At 47.6% G+C, this 24821-nt stretch overlaps 1 pseudogene; it reads right to left on the reverse strand.

The window, feature by feature from the left end:
• Positions 1-20978: 20978 nt before the first annotated feature.
• On the reverse strand, positions 20979-23753 carry LOC126016007 (CST complex subunit CTC1-like; annotated as a pseudogene).
• Between the last annotated feature and the right edge of the window lie 1068 nt (positions 23754-24821).

Consider the following 24821-nt stretch of genomic DNA (forward strand, 5'->3'; position numbering starts at 1 on the left):
GGGGTGAGTCCTGGGTAGAAAGAGTCCACAGAGTTGGCCAGAACTTGATCATTTAGGGTCATTTAGGTGATGGAAATCGGAATTCACTTGACATTTATCTTCCAAGTGATATTTAGAATTAAAAGTAGACTTTATCTGGGCCCAGAGAGATGGCACAGTAGCGTTTGCCTTGCAAGCAGCCGATCCAGGACCAAAGGTGGTTGGTTCGAATCCCAGTGTCCCATATGGTCCCCTGTGCCTGCCAGGAGCTATTTCTGAGCAGACAGCCAGGAGTAACCACTGAGCACTGCCGGGTGTAGTCCAAAAACCAAAAAAAAAAAAAAAAGTAGACTTTATCAGTGACTGGAAGACACTGGAAAGTGTCCAACAGAAAAACAACGAACTGACTGATCTGAGAGAGAATTGACTGTAGAGGCAGCAGAGAGACTCCTGGAGGCACCCCTGTCAGAATCATGTTTGCCTTCTGTATAGTTCCAGCCTTCCACAGGAAAGCAGAAACTTTTTTTTTTTTTTTTTTTTTTTTTTTTGGGCCACAACCTGTGACGCTCAGGGGATACTCCTGGCTATGCGCTCAGAAGTTGCTCCTGGCTTCTTGGGGGACCATATGGGACGCCGGGGGATCAAACCGCGGTCGGTCCTAGGCTAGCGCAGGCAAGGCAGGCACCTTACCTCCAGCGCCACCGCCCGGCCCCCAAAGCAGAAACTCTTAAGGCAACTTTTGAACGACTCCCTGCCAAACCTCTTCCTCCTGACTCAAACCCAAGGCCCCTTCATTCTCCTGTGCTCTCAATAGGGGTCTCCATAGGTGACCCCAAAAGCCAGATATCTGGAATTGAAGACTTAACAGTTAATGGAATACAATCGATTTGTCCCCCTTTACTCAGAAAATGCCACCATAGCACTAGAATGTTCTGGTTAATTTCTTAATTGTTTAACATCTTTGGTTTGGGGCCATATCTGGCTGTGCTCAGGGCTTACTTCCGGCTCTGTGCTTAGGGAATTATCCTTGGCAAGGCTCAAAGGACCATGGAGGTGCTGGAGATCCCACCAGGGTCAGGGTCAGTTGCATGCAGTACCTAATCTGCAATTTTAGTACTTCCTAATTTTATCATTCCATACTTTTTGGATGGTGTGTAATTTTAAGCTCTTTACAGTTTAAGTGATCCAAACTGGAGGAGCATTCATAGAAATATAACTTTATCCTTGTATCTATCTTAAAAAAGATTCAAATAAATCAAATAGCTCTTTGTACACTTGTACATCAATGTCACTGAGTTATGGAAACCACGAGAAAGTGGAAACATCCGTTTCTGAAAAGTCTTGGAATACTGTCCCAATCCAGAGCATGGAAAGGCTCGTGGGAATGTTCCAGAAACATCGCAATCAATTTTGGGCAGGTCAAAACAAACCATGTTTCTTCAAACATCTTCCAATAGCATGTCTTTTAGTGTTATTTACTACACCAGATATGTGTAAGCTTCTGATGCTGGAATGTAACTGGCCGCAGAGAAGCATTTTCTCCTGAAAGTTATACTTTCAACTTGCTAAAATTTGCCAGAATAAATACCCCAAATTTCTGATAACATGAAGCTATTATGTTCACCCAATGTTCTAGGTTACAGCACAGTCAAGCTCTCAGAAACAGGAGAGTAGCTTTCAGGCATGATGGGAGTAACTGGAATCCCTACTGCATGAACTGAAGACAGTGAGATCGGACAGTGGGGTGACTCTGAAAGTAGGCAATGGGCTCCTGATGACAATCTTTTTGAACTGGGGCCTCAGATCAGCCTGCAATGGACCTCAGGGATTCCTGTTGCTCCACAGTGATAAATAATGAAACACAATGTGTGATTGCCAGCGAGCTCTTAGAACCTTCTCAGGCACAAGCCACCATGCAAAATTCTTATTTTTCCCAAGGAGTCATAGAGTCACGAGGGACACAGGCCAGTATTGGGAAGGGTAAATGAACATGATTGTACAAAGTCCCTGACATCCATTACAACACACATCTAGAAGACTGGAATTTCACTTTGCTCAGCACCTCTCTCGACTGTGTTGAGTAAGAAGTAACGACCTTTGACAAACAGAAACCCTGATCTGATCCATTCAGCTGTCAGTCTTAAAATTCAATGATAGACCAGACTGCAGGTTTCACTTTTTGACCTTTATTTCTCTACTTGTTAACATATATTTCTTTATTTTTTTTTCATTCTCTCTCCTACTTATCACTGGTTTTATTTTTGATCTGAGGACACACACTGAATTGCTCAGGGCTTATATTTGCCTCATTCCTGGCTCTGCACACAGGGATCTGTGCTCAAATCATTCCTGGAAGATTGTTTTTAAGAATTTAGACATTTTATTTTATATGAAAACAACACACTTGTCAGCATTTTTCAGAGGTGAGGAGTACAGAGAGCCTTATTCAAGAACCCCTAAGTGTCCAAGAAAAATGAAGCCAAGTAGAAAATCTCCAAGTCTTATTGTACTCCCATTCCAAAGTCCAAGGCAGAATATTAAAACTCTGAAAGAACTCGCATACAAAAGGAGTCCCAGAAGATTCACAGAGCAATGAAATGCGACTTTAAGCCAGAGGGAATGGAAGGATACAGAAAAAACTCCATGGAACTCAACTGAGTGAACTAGTCACTGAGAATATTCTATGCAATGAGGATATTGTTGTGATTTGAAGGAGTGATACAGAGCTTCATGGACAAGCCACAGCTTAAGACAGTTCCTAGACACTTCACAGCCTTGAGGTGGGAAACTCCTGAACGGGATTTCTGGAGAGATGAGGTGGGAAACTCCTGAACGGGATTTCTGGAGAGCTGTTGCAGAGACAATGAGAAAGGACCAAATAATGAAGGCAGACCTCATGGCAGAGCACAGGTGACCCGAAGGCCTCACAAGCATGCCCCACCCCTCAGTGGCATTCATGATGTCGCCTGATGAGCTCATAGAGCAAACCCCTTTAAATACCCTTGTTCGAGGGCTGAGGAGCCATATTTGTTTCTATGGAGGATAGAAAACGTTCTTCAGGAATGAAGATGGCACTGTGTAGCACAGGGCTACTCATTCTACTACTTCTGCTGCGTGTTTCCGATGGATCTCCTTTAAGGCTTAAGATTCTGCCCGGTAAGACTCCCTCCCCATTCCTCTACTCTAGAGGAAAGAGCAGAGAACCTGGCCTTTTCCTCCTCCCAGCAGCCCAGCCCAGCCCTGTATCATTCCTTAGCACCCATTCATTTCCCTAGTCCAGCTGCAGCCCTGAGGGGAGGGTGCCTACTGGTGTGGGCAGGTCCTCATGTCAGGGCATTGACTTCCTATTTGCTGCCAGAGAATGTCCAAGTGCCTGATCAGAGGGAATGGGAAGATGCGACTCAAGAGCCCCCCTCATAACCAATGCTGCCCTTCCCTGTCCTCCACAGATTCTGGTGAAAAAATTGCCAAGAATATAGAGACCATCGCTGGGGAAGGCAAAGAAAGAAGTTTTGGTGGTGTTGTTGTAAACGGGCTAGATGGCCTTGGAAGAGCCAGGGTCATTGGACCAAGCATCCGCAGAGGCAGGACCAGAAACACCAAGAGGGCCAGCAGCGTGGAAGATCTCAGCTGGCCCATTACCAGAGACATGGGTGTTGCCAGTGGATCCAGAGAAGGCAATGGCAGAAAACGAGGCTTCCTGGCAGATCTGGCACACCAGATGTACTCTGCGATTCTAGCAATATCTAGGGGCCCAGTGAAGGGTGACAATCCAACCTCATGGATGGTCCTCTTGGACACAAAATGCTAATAAATTTTTTCTGAAATGACATGGCACTCAAATCTTTTCCATATATCCCCTCCATAAACGTATCATGTAATCCATCCTTCTATTGTCTTACTTTGTGTGACTTAAAAATTGAGAACTCCATAAGAAATAGTGAGGGCAGAGTGGTAGCGAAGTGGCAGGGGGTATGACTTGCATGCAGCTGACCCAGGACTGATGCGGGTTCGATGCGGGGGCAGGTCCTGTCCATGTGGCCCCCTCATTTCATCTCCTTACCCAAGACAGACTTAGGTGACTTGATGTGACCTTTTTGACAAAATGCTCCTCAAAAGGGCTGGAGCGGTAGCACAGCGGTGGAGCGTTTGCCTTGCATTGGCTGACCTAGGATGGAGTTCGGTTAGATCCCCAGCATCCCATGTGGTCCGACATCCCATAGGGTCCCATATTGTCCCATATGCAGCGACTTCTGAGTTCAGTCAGAAGTGGTTCCTGAGCATCACTGAGTTTAGTCCAAAGACCAAAAACAAACACACAAAAAATGCCCATCCAAGCTGCTCAGTGGAGAACATATTTACAAGACAATATAGGGGAGTTAATAGGACTCTTCATGATTCCAGTGACCTTTCCTGAAAGACTGGTTTGGTCTAGCCTCAGCCCTAGCTGGGTCCCTATAAGGAAGGAGCTAATTCTAGGGGGTAGGGTAGTGTCAGGCAGGGAGACAGTCCAGGGAGAGGTTCCAGGTAGGGAAAGAGGAGTGTCTGGGTCCAGATAGAAGGAGGTTGTCCTGCCCCAACAAGTCTCACTCAGAGTGGCGTGTCTGGACTTGACCGGCACAGAGGAGAGGCCTGAGTTCTGCACACCTGGTCCAAGTATCAGAAGATGCGCAGCTATGAGCACTTCTTGGGAGGATTCCTGGAACGCTCACACCCACTGTGCCAGGAAATCACCCCCACTGACTATTCTGGGGAGCCAGATTGTGTGGTGAGGCAGAGGAGAATGAGTGTGCAATGCAATGGGTCCTGCTGAGACACAAACCTGGACCCTCCCACCCACACCAACCACAGCCATACTGGCTCTCTGGCCCTGAGGCTGACAGGGTTAGAGGAACAGCCATGTCTAGTTGGCGGCCATGTCCAGACGATGCCCCGACCACATGCAACCAGAGTCTGGTTTTTCTGGAGCCACCTGGACCTGAGGCCTACACTGTCCTGGGCATCCTACAGCCCCTTTCCTGCACATGATGAGCCTACGAATGACCCAATGGCAAAAACGGGAGCAGTGGGAGGACACACCGATAACATAGCAACCATGCACTCTGACAGCCATGTTACCCAGTAGACTGTGTAGACCCTACCATGGCCAGGAACTCTGCATGCCAAGGGTGGCACTTGCCATGGTAATGAAACTATCAAACTGCTAGTCCATGCTCAATGCACCCCAGCAACTGTTGCCTGGGCGACGGAGCAAGGCAAGGGGAAGCACCCCAAAGTGGCAGGGGGAACAGACTGGACATTGGCAGGGCCTTCACCCACACCAAAGGAATGGAAAGGCGCACACAACAGTATTGCCGGAGGACATCTTCCCTCCACGTCAAGCACAGACTGGCCATGACAAAGGGCCTTGTCAGGGCTGGTCCACGATTGAAATATCGGTCCCAGCCGAATCAATATTCATAGTCCACCCTAGGGTGTAATCTGGTGGTGGGATTAGTGGTGGGTTGTTTGCTTGAGTGCTGGATATCCTAAACCTGTTCTTGCACTCTTTACTCTGTGAAATGTTCCTGCATCAACTTTTGCTTCCAGACCCGGGTCTCACCAGCTCGTTTTGGATCAAGGACTCCGGTTTCCACGTCAGTCTTGTTGAGTGTGTGAATCAACACACGCCCCCCACAAGGGAGAGTTCCGACCGAAATGCATAATATCAGTATCAGAAACAAATTCTCCCCATCAGAAAAATAATAACACTTCAAACTCTGAGAGATTAAAGATGGATTGCCTCAGTAGACTTAAGAAAGTCTGCTCTGAGCATGGTCCTCTTGTCCGTTTTGTGTGAAAATAGCTTGGTAGCTGGTGTGATGGTGGCTGCTCGACTCAACAGGTCTTTGTCACTAAAGCAAATATCGATTTGAGTGCTTCTCAATATTGACCATGGAAAATGTGGTTGAAGAAAATTCTAAGGGTAAAAGTCTAGATCACTCTGGAAAGAGTTGCAGGAGTCCCATTTTCTTAGAAAAGGCTGCTAGGTGAAGGACAGTACACAGAAGGAAATAGGTCAGCAATTCTACCCTAGGTGGTTTTCAGACTTGTCAGGGAACTTGAATTCAAATCTAGGAAAAAAAATGACTTGGGTATCTAGTTCATGAGGAGCTATCCATAGATTATTCAGGGAGCTATGGGGCCCATATGCAGAATTTGTGGGAAAATCGACAGAGGCAATTAAAAGGCAGGTTAAAAGACGGAATGTCAATATCTATTGACACAATCTTAGCCTTTGACAATGTCAATGGATGTTGGCTGGAGAAAAAATGATGGACTACACTAATGCTTTCACAAAATATCACATATCTCATCTCGATTCTCAAGGACTCAATCATCTTTCCTAAAGATCATTTATTTTTATTCTGTCACATGGGAATGTGAGTTCGGAGGGAGGACTCACAAGTGTGGAGTGCAAGCCAAGCATGGAGGGCTCCAGTACTGAACCCTGGCATGGCCTGTTCCCCTCTGCCTCTACACAACACCCAGCTAGGAGCAGTGCCTCGGTGCTGTTGAGTGTGATCCCCTCCAAAAAGAAAGAGGGTCAGGGTCCGGGATGTTGCTCAGCAGACAGAGAATCTGCCTTGTTGTGAGGTTTGGGGTTTGATCCCTACACCGCTGACAGGGCCCCAAGAAATAAGGTCAATTTTCATGGAAAACCAGTGTTTCTAATGAAACAGCCCCATTCTGAAATAATAGCAGAGATGCAGAAAATCAGGTCTGTGGGTTGCCACTGGGGTCAGGAAAGCTGCCCACATGGGGCAGGACAGGCTCAGGGCAGGGACGAAAGCTGGAGATGGGGGGGGGGTGGCACTTCTGTAGCTAGCTCCTCATAATCCAAAGGGATAGTCTTGACTTGAGTCTTGAGTCTTGACTCTGGGGCTGACCCTGCAGCTTTCTAGATTTCTGCCTGGTTCCCAGGGCCAGTAGGGGCTGGGGAGCCTGGAAGAAAGCAGAAGGCAGCTTTGCAGGAATAAGGCTATAGAAGGTGCTATTGGAGGACTGGGGCTGCGAAGGGGAAGGGGCCAGGCTGCCCTGGGTTAGGCTGCTCGGACACTCAGTCTCCCCTGCCCCAACTCACACAACCAGGAAGTGGGAGGGAGGAAGCAGGGTTGAGCCTTTCACTGCTCCATGACCCTCGAGGCCTAGACGCGTTCTGAGGTCATGGCAGTGCGGGGCAGGCCAAAAGCTCAAAGCCACACACAGCCCAAGACGACTGTCTTGGGCCCAACTTTGCTGTCATCTCCAGGAGTGAAGCAGATAGGGAAGGGGGGAGCCAGGGCTTCGGTGGCCTCCTCGGCCTTATCCTCCTGGACTCTGCCTGCAGCCTGCCTGGCATGAGGAGCACTGGCCTGTGAGAAAGAGGTGCTGACCGGCACCAAGAACTGGCTTGTTCGGGCTCAGGCCCAAACCTGCAGATTTAGGAAGCCCAGAACCTTCCTAAGTCCTTTCTAGTCTGGCAAGACTGGGGAGGTTGAGTGGGTGATAGGGACCCTCAGCCTGCGGGCCAGGGGTCGGGGGTGCACACTTGCTTGCTTGAGACTTTGCAAGTTTGTACCTCAGCACAGGACTTTCACAAGCACCAGCTCAGGACCCCCGGGTGTTCCTGAGTGCCTCCAGATCTCAGACCAGGCCCCACTTCTCAGACAGGGTAGGTAGCGGCCTAGAGGGACAGAGTCCAGGAGGAAGCGCTGAGGTTGCAGCCTAGTGCGTTCAGCTCTGGGCTGTCTCTAGGGCACTCTGTGGGAATTGGGGTTGGTGCTTCTCCAGCTTGGAGAGAGCCTTGGCCTGGTCGTGTACAAGGGTGAACAGGATAATGGCAGTGATGATGGAGGGCTGCGATGATGGAAATTCTGGGGATGGGGTGGAGTGATTTGGAGATGATGAGGATGATGGAAATGTAGAAAGGTGGTAAGATGATGAAGAGAATGGGGTGGGGATGAGGACAGAAATGGGATGATAAGGACTGAGATGACTAAATGGGATAATAGGCAGAACACTCTGCCCAGGAACCAGAGCAACACTATGGCAGCTAGCTCTGTGACATTGCTGTTCATGTGGATAAACTAGGTTCGATCGCTGTATACACCATATTCTACCTCAACACTACCAAGAGCAGCCCTTAAGAAACAAGCCAGGAGCAACCTGTGAGCACTTCTGGGCACGAAGAGCACATGACAAAGTGAGGCATGTGCAACCTTCATCCTCACAATGTCAACAGAGGGCAGAACCGGGGATTTAAACCAATGCACGGGTACCTGGAGGTGTGTGGGTAGATCGATGGATGGAGGGGAAGGTGGGTGCGTAGGGTGATGGGTGGGTGGGTGGATGATGGGTGGGTGCCTGGAGGGCGAGTGGGTAAATGGATGGAAGGATGGATAGATGAATGGATGGATGGATAGATGGATGGACAAATGGAAGGGCAGCTGGACAGATGGACAAGGAACAGATACATAGCTGTGTGTGGGATCACCTCCCCCAACTTCTTGTTTAACCCACCTGAATGATCAGAACCCCGCACACCTGGAATTGGAGAGTAAAGGAGCCTGCCTGTGGGGAGAGGGGGGATAAGGAGAGTGAGAGAATGAAGAGAATAGCAGAGGCAGCTGAGATATGGGTCACAGCAGGGCGTCAGTCAGCAAGGAAGCCTGGAGAAGGCTGAAAGGGAGGCAGAGGCAGGGAAAGCCAGAGAAGGAGCAGAGAAGTGGCTGCTTGGAAAGGGTTAGCAGAGAAGCCATGTGAGAAACTGTGCATGGCGTTCAGGACCAGGAAGTAAATCGGGCTGACTCTTGGACCTTCATCTGACTGCTTTGGGAACTTTTCCCCATCTCCCTACAACCTTCAGGCCCATCAGTCCATAGGGGCTGCAGGACCGGACCAAGCTGAGCCGAGAAAGGCCTCACCATCTCCCTCCCTACATACATGCACTGTATCAGTATATTACAATAACAGGTGTGTAGGTCCTTCTTCCTTCCTTCCTTCCTTCCTTCCTTCCTTCCTTCCTTCCTTCCTTCCTTCCTTCCTCCCTCCCTCCCTCTCTCCCTCCCTCTTCCCACCCTCCTCCCTCCTTCCTTCCTTCCTTCTGTCCTTCCTTTTGTCCTTCTCTCCTCCCTCCCTCCATCCTTCCTTCCTTCCTTCCTTCCTTTCTTCCTCCCTCCCTCCCTCCTCCCACCCTCCTCCCTCCTTCCTTCCTTCCTTCTGTCCTTCCTTTTGTCCTTCTCTACTCCCTCCCTCCATCCTTCCTTCCTCCTTCCTTCGTCCTTCCTTCCGTCCGTCCCTCCTCCCTCCCTCTCTCTGTTACTTCCCTTTTTCTTTCACCCCCTCACATTTTTCCTTCCCATTGTCCAATTGTGTTTACGCCGTACTGAGGTGTCTTTTCTACCAGCATGAGGAACTGCCAAGGCTATGCCTTGGATTGCTTGGGAAGCCACGTGGTGGCAGACATGAACCCTGGGGCCCTGTGTATGCCAGGCAGGCACTCCAGCTCTCGGAATAGCCCCAGTTCTGCCAAGCATTGTCTGGCAAGAGATGCACATGGGGGAGCAGGCAGCAAACCGCACAATGATCCAGCACCAGCAGCATGCCACCCACAGACATCACAGCCTTTCCTCCATTCTGGGAGGCTCTGAAACACAAACGAACCTTATGGCAAGTGCTAAACATGGAGGAAACCGAGCCAAAAAATGCCTCTGACTTGCCAGAGACCCCTCATCTGTGGTAGGCTGAGAGTCTGGTCTGCTTCATGCTCAGGCTGCCTTGATGAATATCGGGGCTAGGGGTGCCCTGGGGGATCCGCTCCAATGCAGGGGCCACCTTCGGGAGGATGCAGAGGCGTCAGCTTTGAGACCCTCTTGTCTCAAGAGGATCCAGAGATTGTTTTATGTGTAATTAGAGGAGGAAAAAGCATTTTTGTTTTGTTTTGATTTGGGTCTATATCCATCCAGCAATCTCAGGGCTTCCTCCTAGGTCTGGGCTGGTGGTGCTCGGGTGCCATGCAGTGGCAGGGATGGCACCTGGGCCCTCCTGCACGCAGACCCTTTCATCGCTCATCCTCTTGGAGCAGGGGCCTCACCACCGCTATCTGCACCCCTGGAATCTCCAAGTGTCTGTCTCTGTTCCTATCTCTCTGACTCTGTCCCTGTCTCTCTCTGGTGTGCTGGGAACCAAACCCAGGGCCTCCCCAGAGTAACCTCGCTGGCCAGGACTCAGCTCTGCTACTTCATAGATGAGGGTCCCATGGGCTGGGCTAAGACATCACTGGGTACCCCGAGAATTGGGTGTGGTCCCAAGTAGCTGTATTCTCACTCAGGGGATCATTAACTCAAATGTGGGTATCAGACTGTCCCCACACTCAGGTGCCCTTTTCAGATCTCCTCATGTTGGGGAGGAGTTGGGCCACAACTGGCAGTGTTAGTCAGCCTACTCCTTGTTTCTGAAATCAGGAGTCACTTCTGGCAGGGCTCAGAGGACCAGATGGGGCACCAGGATGGAGCCTGGCTTATCCCCGGGGAAGGCAAGTGCCTTTCCCAGCGTGCTACTGATCTAGAGGCAAGCTCCTGGGTGAAGCTAGAGGTGCAACCCCATCCCGAATTTTTGATGTTTCTGTTTAAAAATTATCATTACCGCAGCTGGAGAGAGGGCACAGTGGCAGGGCGTTTGTCTTGCATGTGGCTGCTCTGGGTGGGACCTGTTTTGATTCCGGCATCCCATATGCTTCCCCCAGCTTGCCAGGGGTGATTTCTGAGTGCAGAGCCAGGAGTAATTTTTGAGTACCACTGGGTGTGGTCCAGAAACAACCAATCAATCAATTCATAAATAAAGTTTAAAAAATCATTATTCCCAGTCAATGTCTGACTTGTACACTGATTTTTTTGTTTTTGTTTTTGGGTCACACCTGGCAGTGCTCAGGGGTTCCTCCTGGCTCTATGCTCAGAAATCGCTCCTGGCAGGCTCAGGGGACCAATCATATGCGATGCCGGGATTCGAACCACCAACCTTTTGCATACCAGGCAAACACCCTTCCTCCATGCTATCTCTCAGGTCCCCATACACTGATTTTTGTATCTTGACATCGTCAACAGAGACACAGCCTAGGTATACAAATAATCTTAGAAAAAAACATGAAGCACCTACTCTTCCCAGGTAGACTACCTGCCCAGGCTAATGCCTCTGGGGCCTTTAGGAATGGGGGCCGGCAGATTCCCCTTCCTGCCTCAAGACACAGCACCCCACAGCCGCACACAGCTGGTACTCTGGGACATAGCAAAAGCCCAGTTCCACCATCGAACCTCATCAAGAGCCACACCACCAACTCTTCCAGCTCCAGAGCTCCCAGATCACATGACCACCTCTGGGATCCCATGACTCCTCCAAATTTCACTGAACTTTCAGCCCCAGAGGGTCACAGCAAATCTGATGAGAACATTACCCAGAAAGCCACTTAGCTCAATGAGCAAAATCAATGATCACAGAAGGTTCAATGCACAGCAACCGCTCAGGAAATCCTCAAAGAGCTTAGCAACACCCTTGTGTGATAGACCAATGACCACCAGCTGATTTTTATTGATCGATGTTTTGATCATTCCATTGGCCGTCGTGTTGTAGTGAAAAATACTTGGAAGAAGTAGAAATTATTTTACGAAAACCCAAATCCTAATCAAGAATTTGGGGGCGGGGGTGAAGGGGTGTCTCAACCAGAAGGGCAGATACCTTGCACGCGCTAACTTAGGATGGACTGCGGTTTGATCCCCAGCATCCCATATGGTCCCCCATCCAGGAGGATTTCTGAGCACATAGCCAGGAATAGACCCTGAGTGTCACAAGGTGTGGCCCAAATCACAAAAAAAATTTAATAAGCCACACATCAAGGATAAATCTTATAAATAATTTATAAATATAAATATTTATAAATAATAAACAATTTAAATTATTTATAAATTTATAAATTATAAATAATAAATATTTATAAATAATTAATAAATAAAATGATCTTATAAATAATTTATCTTATAAATAAAGGGTATAAAATATGTCAATAATTATATTTTCAGCATCATTATTTTACTACACTAGTGGCTTTAAGTTTTTCTCTTTGTCTAATGTCCATTCTTCAATCAGATACAGGATTGCCCAAGAGAAAAATGCTCATCGAATAAGAAAGTAAGAATTTGTTCCTCCAAAGCCCTACAAAATAAGAAAAATAGTTTTGTCTGTGTCCTAAATAGCCAAGGGACAAATCCGTAAAAACTTACCACAACTTTCCTGTTCCCGTATCTCCTTTCAAACGTCCTGAACTTATTCATCAGGAGGCAGCTGCCAAAAGTGTCCATTAAGTCGAGGCAAATTATCCTTCCAGAGATCAACCTCCAAATGTAAATGAATGTTTAAAATAGGACCAGAAATGAGATCAGGGTCCGTGCAGGTCTTCACAGACTTGTTTCTACTGTCCAGGGTTTATATGCCACCTGAAAGCATCTTGTACACAACAGAGAAAGACTCCGTGTTTTCCCTCAGAAATGAGCTCAACTCTCATATTAAAAGCACATCCACATCATGGCACAAAGATTTTTGGGTTTGACTTTTTTTGCTTATTGTATATGCTTATTGCTTCTTTTTGTAATATGGCTTAGAATATATTCTCATTCAAACAGGCACGGTCAGTTTGTCCTGAAATGCGGGCCAGAGTCAACCTTGTGCCTGTTCTAAGATGAGTTTCAGTTTCAGAGTGACAGTGCAGTGAGGAACACATGCCTTGCACACTGGGGTTCAGTCCCCGCATCCCTGGAGCCAAACAGGTGTGAGCCCTGAGCACTGCGAGATGTGCCCCCACTCCATACTCAAAGAATGCCCAAGCCAAGATGAGCTTCCCTGGACAGTGCTGGGGAAGATGGTGACTAGCAGCTGTACGTTTGCCAAGTGCAGCTGCGCCAGGAGGGTGCTTCGGGGCTGACTCAAGACCAGTCTCCTTTCTGAGGAGGAGGAGACAGTCCGGACTTGACACTCTTGGGGCTGTGAGGCCCAAGGGCTCCTCCTCTGCTTCTGCGGACCACACAGATGGGACCAAGAGGAAAGGGACCTGGCACAGCAGGATCTGTGCCCTCTGGCCAAAATAAACAAGCAAAGAAGCAAACCAACAAAACCACCAAAACAAAACCCAGCCCAGCCCCCCCGAAACCACCCAGCAACGACTTCCCATCACTTTGCAGTGCTTTCTGGGCTGCTCTGTAGACTCCTGCCTCGGAGGGGCAGAGGGGAGGGCAGCCAGCCCAGGGACGGGAGGCAGCCCGAAGTCCTGGGGTCCCCTCACTTGGGCTTGGGGAGGAGATGCTGGCCGGGGAGGACACTTGCAGCCTGGCCAAGAGGTCCAGGGCCTGAGCAGGAGGCGGCTGGGGGCCTCGTCCCAGGCCTGCAGCCAGCCCAGCCCACCTGCCGCTGCAGCTGACTCGGGAGCACTGGCGGGAGGGAGAGCAGCCCCTGGAGCTCGGGTGGGGAGGGGGCGCCCTGGGGATCCCGGGCTGAAGGGGGCACTGCCCTCTCCCCCAGGCTGAGCAGCAAGGTGGAGGGTGCGACCTCTGACCTGGCCCGGACCCACCAGACTCGCATGCGCAGACAGGCCTGGGCGGCGTGGGCCCAACAGCCAGCAACCGTTGGGCTGCCCGGGCTTCAGGGCTGCTGGGCTGGAGAGACGGCTAGGTGTTGGGGCGCATGCAGTGGACCCCGATTCACAACACTGACTCATCTGAGCACAGCAGCTGCATGGGGCATGCCTAGGGACAACAATCCAGGAGGACTAAGGAGCAACACCCCATCCTAAGGAGCTTGAACTCAACTGCTGAGAGCGCCCCAGGCCATGTGAGTATTGAGGGGAACTTCTACCCCCAGAAGAAAGGAAACCAAAGAAAGGAGACACTTACAAACGAGACAGAAAACAGCCAAACAAGCATATCCACAATGGATCCAAACTGTCTCGATGATTTCTTCCTCTAAGTCAGGCCTGATTTATTGTGGAGTCAATAAAACAAGTGTGGATAAAATATCTACAGTGCTGTTGGCTGCATAATAATGTACAGAATACAACTACACATGCAGATATGTAATATTGATACTAGTAAAGCAAACAGATTTAAAAACAGCTATAAGGAACTCTCAGTGACCACCAAACATTTTATTATTTTACCATTGCCTCTTTTCCTCCATGAATTCTCACCTGTAAGTTTCAGAACTTGTAGAGTACTTCAGAATTTCTATTATCTTTCCAAGCCATTTCATTCAACGACAATGTTAGATTCCCAAGCCTTTGAGTTTGACTACTTTTCATAACTTCCCACTTAGTATCTTCATTTCGACACCAAACATAACATGTCACAAGTCTTGTACATTTTATATTCACAGATGCAGATATAGCATCAGGAAATAGGAATTTATGTATGTAAATATATAAATATAAATATATATATGCAGAGTTAGGAGTGACCCTGTGCACTGCTGGGTGTGGCCCAACAACCAATCAATCAAGTTAAAAAAGCAAGGTGCCTAACAAGCCAGACAGATAGTATAGGAGTTTTGTAAGGCACACACATGTTGCATGCAGCTGTCCCTGATCAATCCCTGGCATCACAAGTTTCCCGGGCTATTACTGGGTATGAGCCCGGTGATCCCCAAGTAAAACCTCCTCACAAGCACAGGTGGCCCGAGTACTCCCTCGAACTACAAGGCTGAACCAACCACGCATTCAGAGGCCTTCCACTGAGCTGAGTGCCTACATCTTGTCAGCACCGTTTAGGGGTCAAGCCCTCCATTTATCCCCAAAGTTAATGTCTCAGACAGATGTGCAGAATTTGGTTCATTGTTTTCCTTTAGGGTTTTGGTTTTGGTAAAACATCCAGTGGTGCTCAGGGCTTCCTTCTTGGCTCTGTGCTTAGATCACTAGCTGGTGCTGTAAAATCAAATCCAGGTCAGCTGCTTGCAAGGCAAGTGCCCTACCTGCTGTAGTATCTCTTTGGCCTTGCTTTTATGGTTCAAATGAATGTAGCCATGTGCTATTGTGTCCAGTGTGAAGTGGGAAATAGCTATTAACATTTATCTGCACTTTACAGACGTTAAGTTTCTCATGATTCAAGAGAAAGTTGTCAAGAATAGAAAAGTAGGGGCCGGTGAGATAGCATGGAGGTAGGGTGTTTGCCTTTCATGCAGAAGATGGTGGCATCCCACAAGGTCCTCCGAGCCTGCCAAGCACGATCTGAGTGTAGAGCCAGGAGAAACCCCAGAGCACTGCCGGGTGTCACCCAAAAACCAAAAATAATAAATAAAATAAGAAAATAAAATAGGATCAGACATAAGAAAAGTCACAGTACATTAATACTAAATCTGCAATGTCTTTGTTAGCTGTTAAATGCCAGTGGCTTACTACAAAGAAACAAACAAACAAACAAAAACACAAGGAACAATACCAGCCAGTCGTTAGTCAGTATAAAGAATAAAATCTGATCCCGATTTAAAGCTGAACACTTTCCAGCTGCTTTAATGAAATGTCAGAGGGGAGTGAACTTTATCTTTGAATCCCTGCTTGGGAAAAAGGGAGTAAACTTACTGGGCAGGGCCTGGAAAGGCATGAAAGATCACTTGTCCCACTGCAACCATATGTGAAAAAGACAATGCTCCACTAGCTAGATACTTTATTATTACTATTATTTATGTTTTTGGTTTTAAAAAATTGTGATTTAAAGCACAAATCTACCTCCAGGCCTTCTCAGAGAAGTGCCTGAATAGCATGGATTTACTGGTCAGCAACCTAAGGAGCACCTTATTTCCGAATGCAGGTCTCAAATTGATAGGAAAATATCGGCTAAAGAATCTGTGCCCATATTTACGACTGGCTGGCTGACAGAAATGACAGTAAACATGACAAGAAGAAAGACACAGAAAAAATCTCTTGCCTGAGCTCATTGAAGCCAATTCAACCTCTGAAGCCAAAATCAACCCTCCAACCTATCTGGACTCCCACCTACCAAGGTAACCTAAGTAAACAATGAAAGGGGAGGTGGGAGAAGATTAATGGCTGTGATGAGTCACTCTGGGAATCCTGACATACAAACTATTCATATTCAAATGAGAAATATTAAAAACGGGGCCTAAGGGGTGGCACAGGGTGTAAGGCATCGCCTAGGGCAGACAACAGTTAGATTCCCTGGCGTCCCAGAAGGTCCCCAAACCAGGAGTGATTTCTGAGGGCATAGCCAGGAATAACCCCAGAGCATCACCAGGTGTGGCCCAAAAACAAAACAAAACAAAAAGTAATATTAAAAATACTTCGTTTTTCTCAATATGTATATTAAGTATTGCAATAAAATTAAAATACACACAATGTCACTTCTTTTTGTTTTGTTTTTGGGTCACACCAGCAATCCTCAGGGGTTACTCCTGGCTCTAGGCTCAGAAATTGCTCCTGGCAGGCTCTGGGGACCATATGGGATGCCAGGATTCTAACCTCCATCCTTCTAACCTCCGTCCTTCGGTATTCAAGACAAAAGCCCCATTCTATGCTATCTCTCCGACCCCTACAATGTTACCTCTTGAGTCTCTGTCTATTTAGCACATTCTCTGAAAGACTTAGTAATTACTCAACATTTCCTGCCAATATGGAATTCTACTACACAGATTCCTAAAGTGCAAGCTCATTGGTCTTATTTATTTACTCTATTGTTTTCACATATTTTTCCTACATACTAAAGAATTAGGTATATAGGAGAAGAAATGTCATTTCTTCTGTCTTACTAACAAGACGGCTGCTGGACTAAAAATACTCAGCAACAGAATGCATCAAAATAAAACTAACTGTGGGGCTGGAGCTGCAGCACAAGTGGTAAGGCTTTTGACTTGCATGTGCTAATCTAGGACGGGCCTCAGTTGGATCCCCAATGTCCCATATGGTCCCCCAAGCCAGGAGCGATGTCAGAGTACATAGCCAGGAGTAAACCCTGAACATCACCAGGTGTGACGCCAAGAGCAAAATAAAATAAAATAAAACTAATTATAGAGGCTGGAGCAATACACAGCGGAAGGGTGTTTGTTTGCCTTGCACGTGGCTGACCCGGGATGGACCTTGGTTTGATCCCTGGCATCCCATAGGGTCCCCTAAGCTGGGAGCGATTTCAGAGTGCATAGCCAGGAGTAACCCCTGAGCATCACCGATGTGGCCCCAAAACCAAAAAATTAAATTAAATTAAAATAAAATAAAACTAATTATAAATTTAAAAAGTAGACACATCTAAAGCACTAAGTGTTTGTGTCTGCTCTAACAATCAGTAGCAAACCATTTATTCTATTATCCTGTCACATAAATAAAAATAGATGTTGCTCAGTGAGTCAACATAATTCTGCAAGGGGCAGAAAAGCAAATCAAGGATATGGGAGAACACGTGGCAATCTGACTCAAAATGCATTGTTCTCCTTTGGGGGAGGGGGAGGGGAGAAGGGGTGCCACAACCAGTGGTGTTCAGGGTTTACTCCTGGCTCTGTGTTCAAGCATCTCTCCTGGGAGGGCTTTGGAGACCACATGGGATGCTGGGGATCAAATTCCAGTTTGCCACATACAGACAAGCACTTTTTCCACTGTGCTATTTCTCCAGCCCCTCATTCAAGAGAAAGCTGTCAAGAGTATAAAAGTGGGGGGGGGGGGGGGTTTGAAAGATAGCATAGCATTAGGGCACTTACCTTGCCAATCCAGGATGAATGGTGGTTTGATTCCCAGCATCTCACATGTACCCGAGCCTGCCAGGAGCTATTTCTGAGCATAGAGCCGGCCTAACCCCTGGATGCCGCTAGGTTTGGCCCCAAAACCAAAAAAAATAAAAAGGATATAAACTTTATATAAATATAAAATAAGAATATAAATAAATGAATGCGAATATAAATATATTACTGAATTCAAAGAGTTCAAAGAATATAAGAAAACAAATATTAGAAAAAAATTTCAAGGATGAGACTGTCTATATAGAATCCAATTCTAGAATCCAAATTTATATTTGTTGCAATAATTGGACATAGAACTTATCTTTTAACCTGAATGTAAATGAAAAGAAAAATACATTAGTCTGGAGTACAGGTGGGGGTGGAGTGGGATGGAGGGAGATTTGGGACTTTGGTGGCGGGAATGTTGCACTGGTGAAGAGGGGTGTTCTTTATATGACTGAAACCTTATCACAATCATTTATGTAATCAAGATATTCAAATGAAGAGAAAAAATGTATTAAAATTGTATAAAATGTATTAGAACATTTCATAAATTATAGCATAATGAAAAAAAAAAAAGAAAAAGAAAAGAAAAATACATTAACTCTATGCCCCTAAATGACCGAATCCTCTAAGGCTTTGAAAATGCAATTGTTGGCCTAGAGATAGCATGGAGATATGGTGTTTGCCTTCTATACAGAAGGACAGTGGTTCAAATTCTGGCATCCCATATGGTCCCCTGAGCCTGTCAGGAGTGATTTCTGAGCATAGAGCCAGGAGTACCACCGGAGCGATGCAGGGTGTGACCCAAAAACAAAACAAAGAGAGAAAATGCAATTGTTTAAGGAATAAGTGAATAGAACAAGAGAATCCAGTGCATAATTTCATTGAAAAACATTTCAATTGTAATGTTGGAATTTTGTTTTCAGTTTGGATTATTAAATCCATCATAAAAATTCTTTCATTTAAAAGTTCATTCTGGGGGTCAGAGATAGCATGGAGTAAGGCGTTTGCCTTGCATGCAGAAGGACAGTGGTTTGAATCCCAGCGTTCCGTAGGGTCCCCAGTGCCTGCCAGGAGCGATTTCTGAGCTTAGAGCCAGGAGTAGCCCTGAGCGTTTCTGGGTGCATCCCTCAAGCAAAAGAAAACAACCAGAAACACTCCAGGAGTCCTCTTCTCTAGCCATAGCTCTTTTATATTTTTCACTTTTTATTTTCTGGTTTTTGGGTCACCCGGCACAGCTCAGGGGCTACTCCTGGCTCTACCCTCAGAAATCGCTCCTGGCAGGCTCGGAGAACCACGTGGGATGCCGGGATTTGAACCACTGTCCTTCAGCATGCAAGGCAAATGCCTTATCTCCATGCTATCTCTCCAGCACCCTATCCATAGCTCTTTAAAAAAAAAAAAAAAGATACTGATTATTTACAGCCACACTGATTATTTAAAGCCCCCTACAAAACCAGACAGGACCATCCAAATAAAACAACAACAAAAAAAGATGCTTTGAACAAACAAGCAAGGGTGTGGATGATATCAGTGTATAAGAAATGGATGATAAAGGTTGGAGACTAGAATGCCAGGTCAGGGGGAAGGACAGGGACAACCAAGCTGCCAAGAAGTAACACGGTGGCACTAAGAGAGGTGAACAGTGTGTGCCCAAACCATAACTACCAATCAACCACTAATGGGATGTTGGACTGGGACTGGTTGGAAGAAGGAATCCCAGGCAGGAAGGAAGGGAGGACTCTGGTGAGGGGCAGAATCTTTGTGTGGATATCAGAAACTGAACACTCTTATTCACCTATCAGGGGTCCTCAAACTTTTTAAACAGGGAGCCAGTTCACTATCCCTTCGACCACTGGAGTGTCTGACTAATGTAAAAACAAAACTTATGAACAAATTCTTATGCACACTGCATATATCTTATTTTGCAATGAAGAAACAAAACAGATACAAATACAATATGTGGCCCGCGGGCCATAGTTTGAGAACCACTGAATTATAATACAACACAAACACATTATTGAAAATGAATCTTTCCCGAGATGAGCATAAAGAACAGGCATTTGGGGATGACTGGTTGGAAAATTCTTGTATGTTTGTGCAGTCCAACTCTCAAAACAAAAATACACCACTAAATTTCTACCTGTCTTTTTCTTATCTTCAGTTTAAGACCAGCTAATCTTTTGTTTTTAGAATACAATAGGTTGACCTTTCTTATATTTTCTTAGTATCTTTAGTTAAGCCCCATTATGTAGTTGGGTTTCAGTCATAAAAATACTAAAATTGTAAAAGAACTAATGAAAATCTCAGAGGCACACATACCTAAATCACTTGGCCAAATGGATGATGTGTGTGTGTGTGTGTGTGTGTCTGTCTGTTTGTCTGTCTATCTGTCTGTCTGTCCTGCCTGGCCTTCCACAGCCCTGTACCCAGTGAAAACAGGCCCCAGGGCATGGTTGGGGGGGCTCCGGGTGCACCTTGGAGCTTGAGATTTTCCACTGGGTGGGAGCCCCTTTTACCTGAAGCCTGAAAACCCATCAGAGGAGCTTCCCCAGAGAAACAGCTTCCCTTCAGATGCTCCCCTGAGGCCTCCCCTCCTCCGCCCCTCACATGCCCTGAAGAACTACCAGGAGGCCCAGAGAGTGAGGGGGCCAGGGAGGCTTCTTCCCCTGCCCCATCACCTCTCCTTACACCCTGGGGCCAGGTAGGGGCTCTTGTCCTGCCTGCTCCCTAGGGCTGGGGATGGTCTGGGGCTGCCATCTTTTCCCTATTCCCACAGTTCCCTCAATGCAGGTTGGCACAAGGAAGTCATGAAAGACTAAGGTAGCTTAGGAGGGTTTGTTAGTAGAGGGAGACCACTCCTCAGGGTTTACTTAGCAACTCTGAAGGAAAAATGAAGTAGAGTAGTAATCATTTGGTGGGGGGGAGGCGTCACAACCTGGCTACGGGAAGACTTCTTGGTCTGTCCAAAGGGATCACTTGGAGCAGTGCTGGGGACCATAGGAGGTGTCATGGATTGAATCTGAATTGGTTGCCTACAAGGCAAGTGCCATCCCTATAGTTCTATCTCTCTGGCAGTGGGAAGCAGATGTGAACTCAGAGAATGAAAGTTCTGGTTCAGCTACAGAGAAGGAAGGGGCCAAGAACTAGTTAAATAGGTGGGGTCCAGATGTCAAGTTGCCAGAATTCTATGAACTTTTCTCAGTTCATTGTTACAGCTCAGGTTAGCAGGAGATAGCAAAGGCTCCTACAGACCTTGGGTGTGTGGGTTCCTGGATAGAAAGGCTTGACAACTAGATCTTTGGATGTACATGAGTCTGGAAGGGGGGCTCTCCACACTGGAACCGATGTAATCGAGGATATTCTAATGGAATGATCTTGCAGGGTTTCCTCTCATGCAAAAAGAAGCATAACAGAGAGGGTGACAAAAATGCTGCTACAAAGTGTCTGGAGCAGGATCAGGGTTAAGGGTTCATTCATGTTTGATGATGATTCCAATTGGACTCCAGGACACATGAATTCCAGGGCCACTCTTCCTGGCCCTCACACTAACTCTAGAGGGAGGTCCACTCACCAGGTCCACTCACTTCTTTAGGTCACCACAGCGTCAGCAGTCCCATCCTCTGCTAGGAACCTGATACTAGTCTTGCTTACAGATTTCTTTGTAGGGCAAGTAGAATCCTGATGAAAACTCCTGAAGACAGAGGCTGGTACAATTAACAGAGTCCCACAGGCCTTGAAGGCTGAAGACAAAAGCAAAATGGCAGCAGGCAGTGGTCAGAATGGAATCTGGTCAGCCTGAAGAACTTCAGCCAGGTAGACGTGGCAGGGAAGCCTTCTACAAAGGTAAGACAGAAACCATAACAACTGGGGGAACAAGAGCAGCTGAACCTGCACAAGAGTAGCAAGGTTTTAGGGGCAGACACAGAGAGTTTTGGACCCAAAGTCTGGTCAGGAGCACCCAGGTGAGAAACAGAGAGCTTTGGACCCCAAGTCTGGTCAGGAGCACCCAGGTGAGAAACGGAATCCAAGTCAGACTTGGCCATGGGTTCCTCCTAGTCAAGCAACGCCTCCTTATGGTGACTTGGGGAAATGCTGGACCCTCCTATAAGTCGATGAACAGAAACAACAAGAAATATTGTTCCACCCGAAATCCTTTTCTCCAATTTGCTGAAGTAAACTCGGGGTCCTGGAGGAGTCCAGGTGGAGGAGGCAAGTGGGGGTCATCTATGTATATATTCAAATGAGGAGCGAATTGAAGGTCAGTAGTCTCCAGAGCTACAGTGAGTGTCACACACCTTCTGTCAGCCCCAGCACTCCCAGACTTTATGTGCAGAGAGGCTGAAAATACTGGTGACAAAATTCTCTGAATGATAATGACTCCAAAAAATCGGTGAAGTTGTCACTCAGCAAGTCGGACACACAGGTTTCAGCCCTATGGACATTCAGCACATTGGGGAGGGCCTGGGAGCTCTCAAGTTTAGAGTCCATTTGCCTTGACAGTGAGCAGGCCACACAGCTAGCCATCTGCAGTAGCCGTGATCTGCAGAATGAACCACTTTCCTCAAACCCCTGTGTTAGGCGAGGGCCAGGAGCACAAGTCGGTCTACTTGACCTGGGTTCAAGAACTCGAACCAGCAGAAGAGGAGCCGGGGAAGAGGAGACAAATGTTCCAATCTGTGTCCTCATCTCCCATGTGTTCAGGTAGGCCCCATTCAGCTCAAGCCGTCTGCTGGGTGAATCCAAGGTAACACCCCAAAACACAGAAACTGAGCGTGGGCTTGGTCACCTCTGGACAGGATCCCATGGGAGCACAATGATTTCTCTCATGTGTGCCTCCATGGGGGCTAGCCAGAATAATCGGCTCTGGGCTATGAGGAGGGTGGGCTCTGTTTGCAAAGACCTTGAGGGGGAGTTTGAGTGCTGGAGAAATAGGCCTGGGCAGCATCAGGGCATCAGCCTGAAAGAACTGGACAAGACTCTGGCCTCCTCTTCTGAATGGAGCCTGTCACGCTTAGCTCTTTCCAGGACAGGAAGTTGCTTCTGACATTCCTCTCCCAATCAGCTGATAACTCTCCACCCTGATCAGGGAATCTATGAGCCACGGATCCTAAGTGGCTGACAGTTCTGGCCAGGATCAGACAGGGAAGAGAACCAGGTTAGTCCCGAAGTTGCAGGCTACCTTTAGAGATGAATTCACCACAACTGCAAGTAAATTGGTCTGTGGAGTATGGCAGAGGGGAGCAGAGAGAGCCAGGACCAGGACAGGTGCTGATTGAGTTGATGGTTGGTCAGATGAGAAGCCGCTGGAAAGCTCAGAGGGTCTTAGAGTCAAAGGAGTCCCAAGCCCTGCACAGCCTCTTCTCATTCACAAAGGCCAGGGTAGGAAATGAGCAGAGACTCTGCAGTGGGCTGTGCTTTTGGAGTAGACAACGATGAGGCTCTTCAAGGATTTCTTTTGCAGATTCTCACTGGTACCACGGAGAGGTGCTAGAACATCCAGACTAGGAGCTCAGGGCTGGAGCCCCAGAATGGGGTTCCCTGGAGAGGAATCCTGCAGGAACTGCCGTACCTCAGCACAAGGGAACACAGCCTGGCCAGAGAAAGAGGCTGAGTCACGTCCCACAAAGGACCTCTCTAAGGAGATCCTACTCCCTTTCAGAGTGAATGTCCATTCCACCATGCCACCACCCACCCTGTGACAGCCCACAGGTGAAGGGAAGTCCTAATTGCCGTTCCCAGCACAGGTGTTCATACAGGGAGGTCCCATGGGCTTGAAAGGAAGATTGAATGATAGAAGAAGCCCCGGGGAATAATGGTCCCATGAAGACAGGAAGGTAGCACGGGCCCTGTTTTCTCTCCACCTAGAGATTGAAGGAGATGAACATCCTGGAGCTCCCAAGAAATCCTGGTCAAAACACCCACCTGAGACCATGGAATTGTGGATAGGCCAGAGAGAACTTCACTTGCCCATCCAGCTCAGAGGCCAGCAGGTTCATTCAACACATCTGCAACCTCGCCCTGCTTGGGGTCAGGGTCTGTTCTCCAGTCTGACTTCAGGTCCCAGTGGGGTCCCCTGGGGAGATTGGGGACAACTGAATAGGGTCATCTACATGCTGGGGAATGCTTAAGGCAGGGGTTTCAAACTTGCGGCCCGCTATCCGTTTCCTGCTGTCCATACAACTTTTTGTGGCCCTGCCTAGAGGAATCCTTTTTTGTTTTGTTTTGTTTTGTTTCAGTTGTTTGGGTCACACCCCCCAATGTTTAAGGCTTACTACTGACTTTGCACTCAAGGATCACCCCAACTTTGCCTCCTGCGGCCCCCAGGTATATTGAGTTTGAGACCTCTGGCTTAAGGTTCTCTGGCTGGGTTCTTAAAGAGGAAATTAGAAAGACCAGATAATCAAGGCCCAGACACTCCTAGAATTCCATGTGTGATGTGATCGGCACCACAATCACACCCGCACTCATTTGCATACAGGAAGCACTTGATGACCTCCTAAAGATGTGAATTCTAGTCTCAGCCTTAAGAGGAGAAGACAAAATGAATACCTCAAGTGTGGTATGCTTCTTAAGCCTCATTGAATTCTTATATGGGGGTATTGAACATCCCATACAAAGAACTCCAGGTAAGACTAACTTCCCAGTTCAGTGCTCAGAAGGAAGACCTGAGCTCATGGCCAGAGCACCTAAGAAGGCTTTATAGGGAGGTTCTCACTGGACAGCAATGTTCAGTTCCAGTCCTTGGGAGCCACACTTGCTCTCAGAAAACTGTCACCTGGAACTTTCCTTCTCAGTCCCACAGTCTCCCACGCCGAGCTTGGGTCCCCATCTCACAGCTAACAGAACTTATAGGCCAATCATAGCACACATGACTGGTGATCTCTTTGATCTTGACACATGGGCTTCACCAGGGCTCCCTTCCTTTCAACCTTAAATCACAAAGTGGCAACTGCAACCCTACTGTGGTCAGCTTCTGGGTGCTGAGTGCAAGAAGGGTGAAACACAATGCATGTGCACAAAAACGACCTTCCTTGTCCTTCCACAGCACCAGCCTTGCTGGAAGT

Source organism: Suncus etruscus, chromosome 8 (genome assembly GCF_024139225.1).
Source record: "Suncus etruscus isolate mSunEtr1 chromosome 8, mSunEtr1.pri.cur, whole genome shotgun sequence".
Taxonomy (NCBI): Eukaryota; Metazoa; Chordata; class Mammalia; order Eulipotyphla; family Soricidae; genus Suncus; species Suncus etruscus.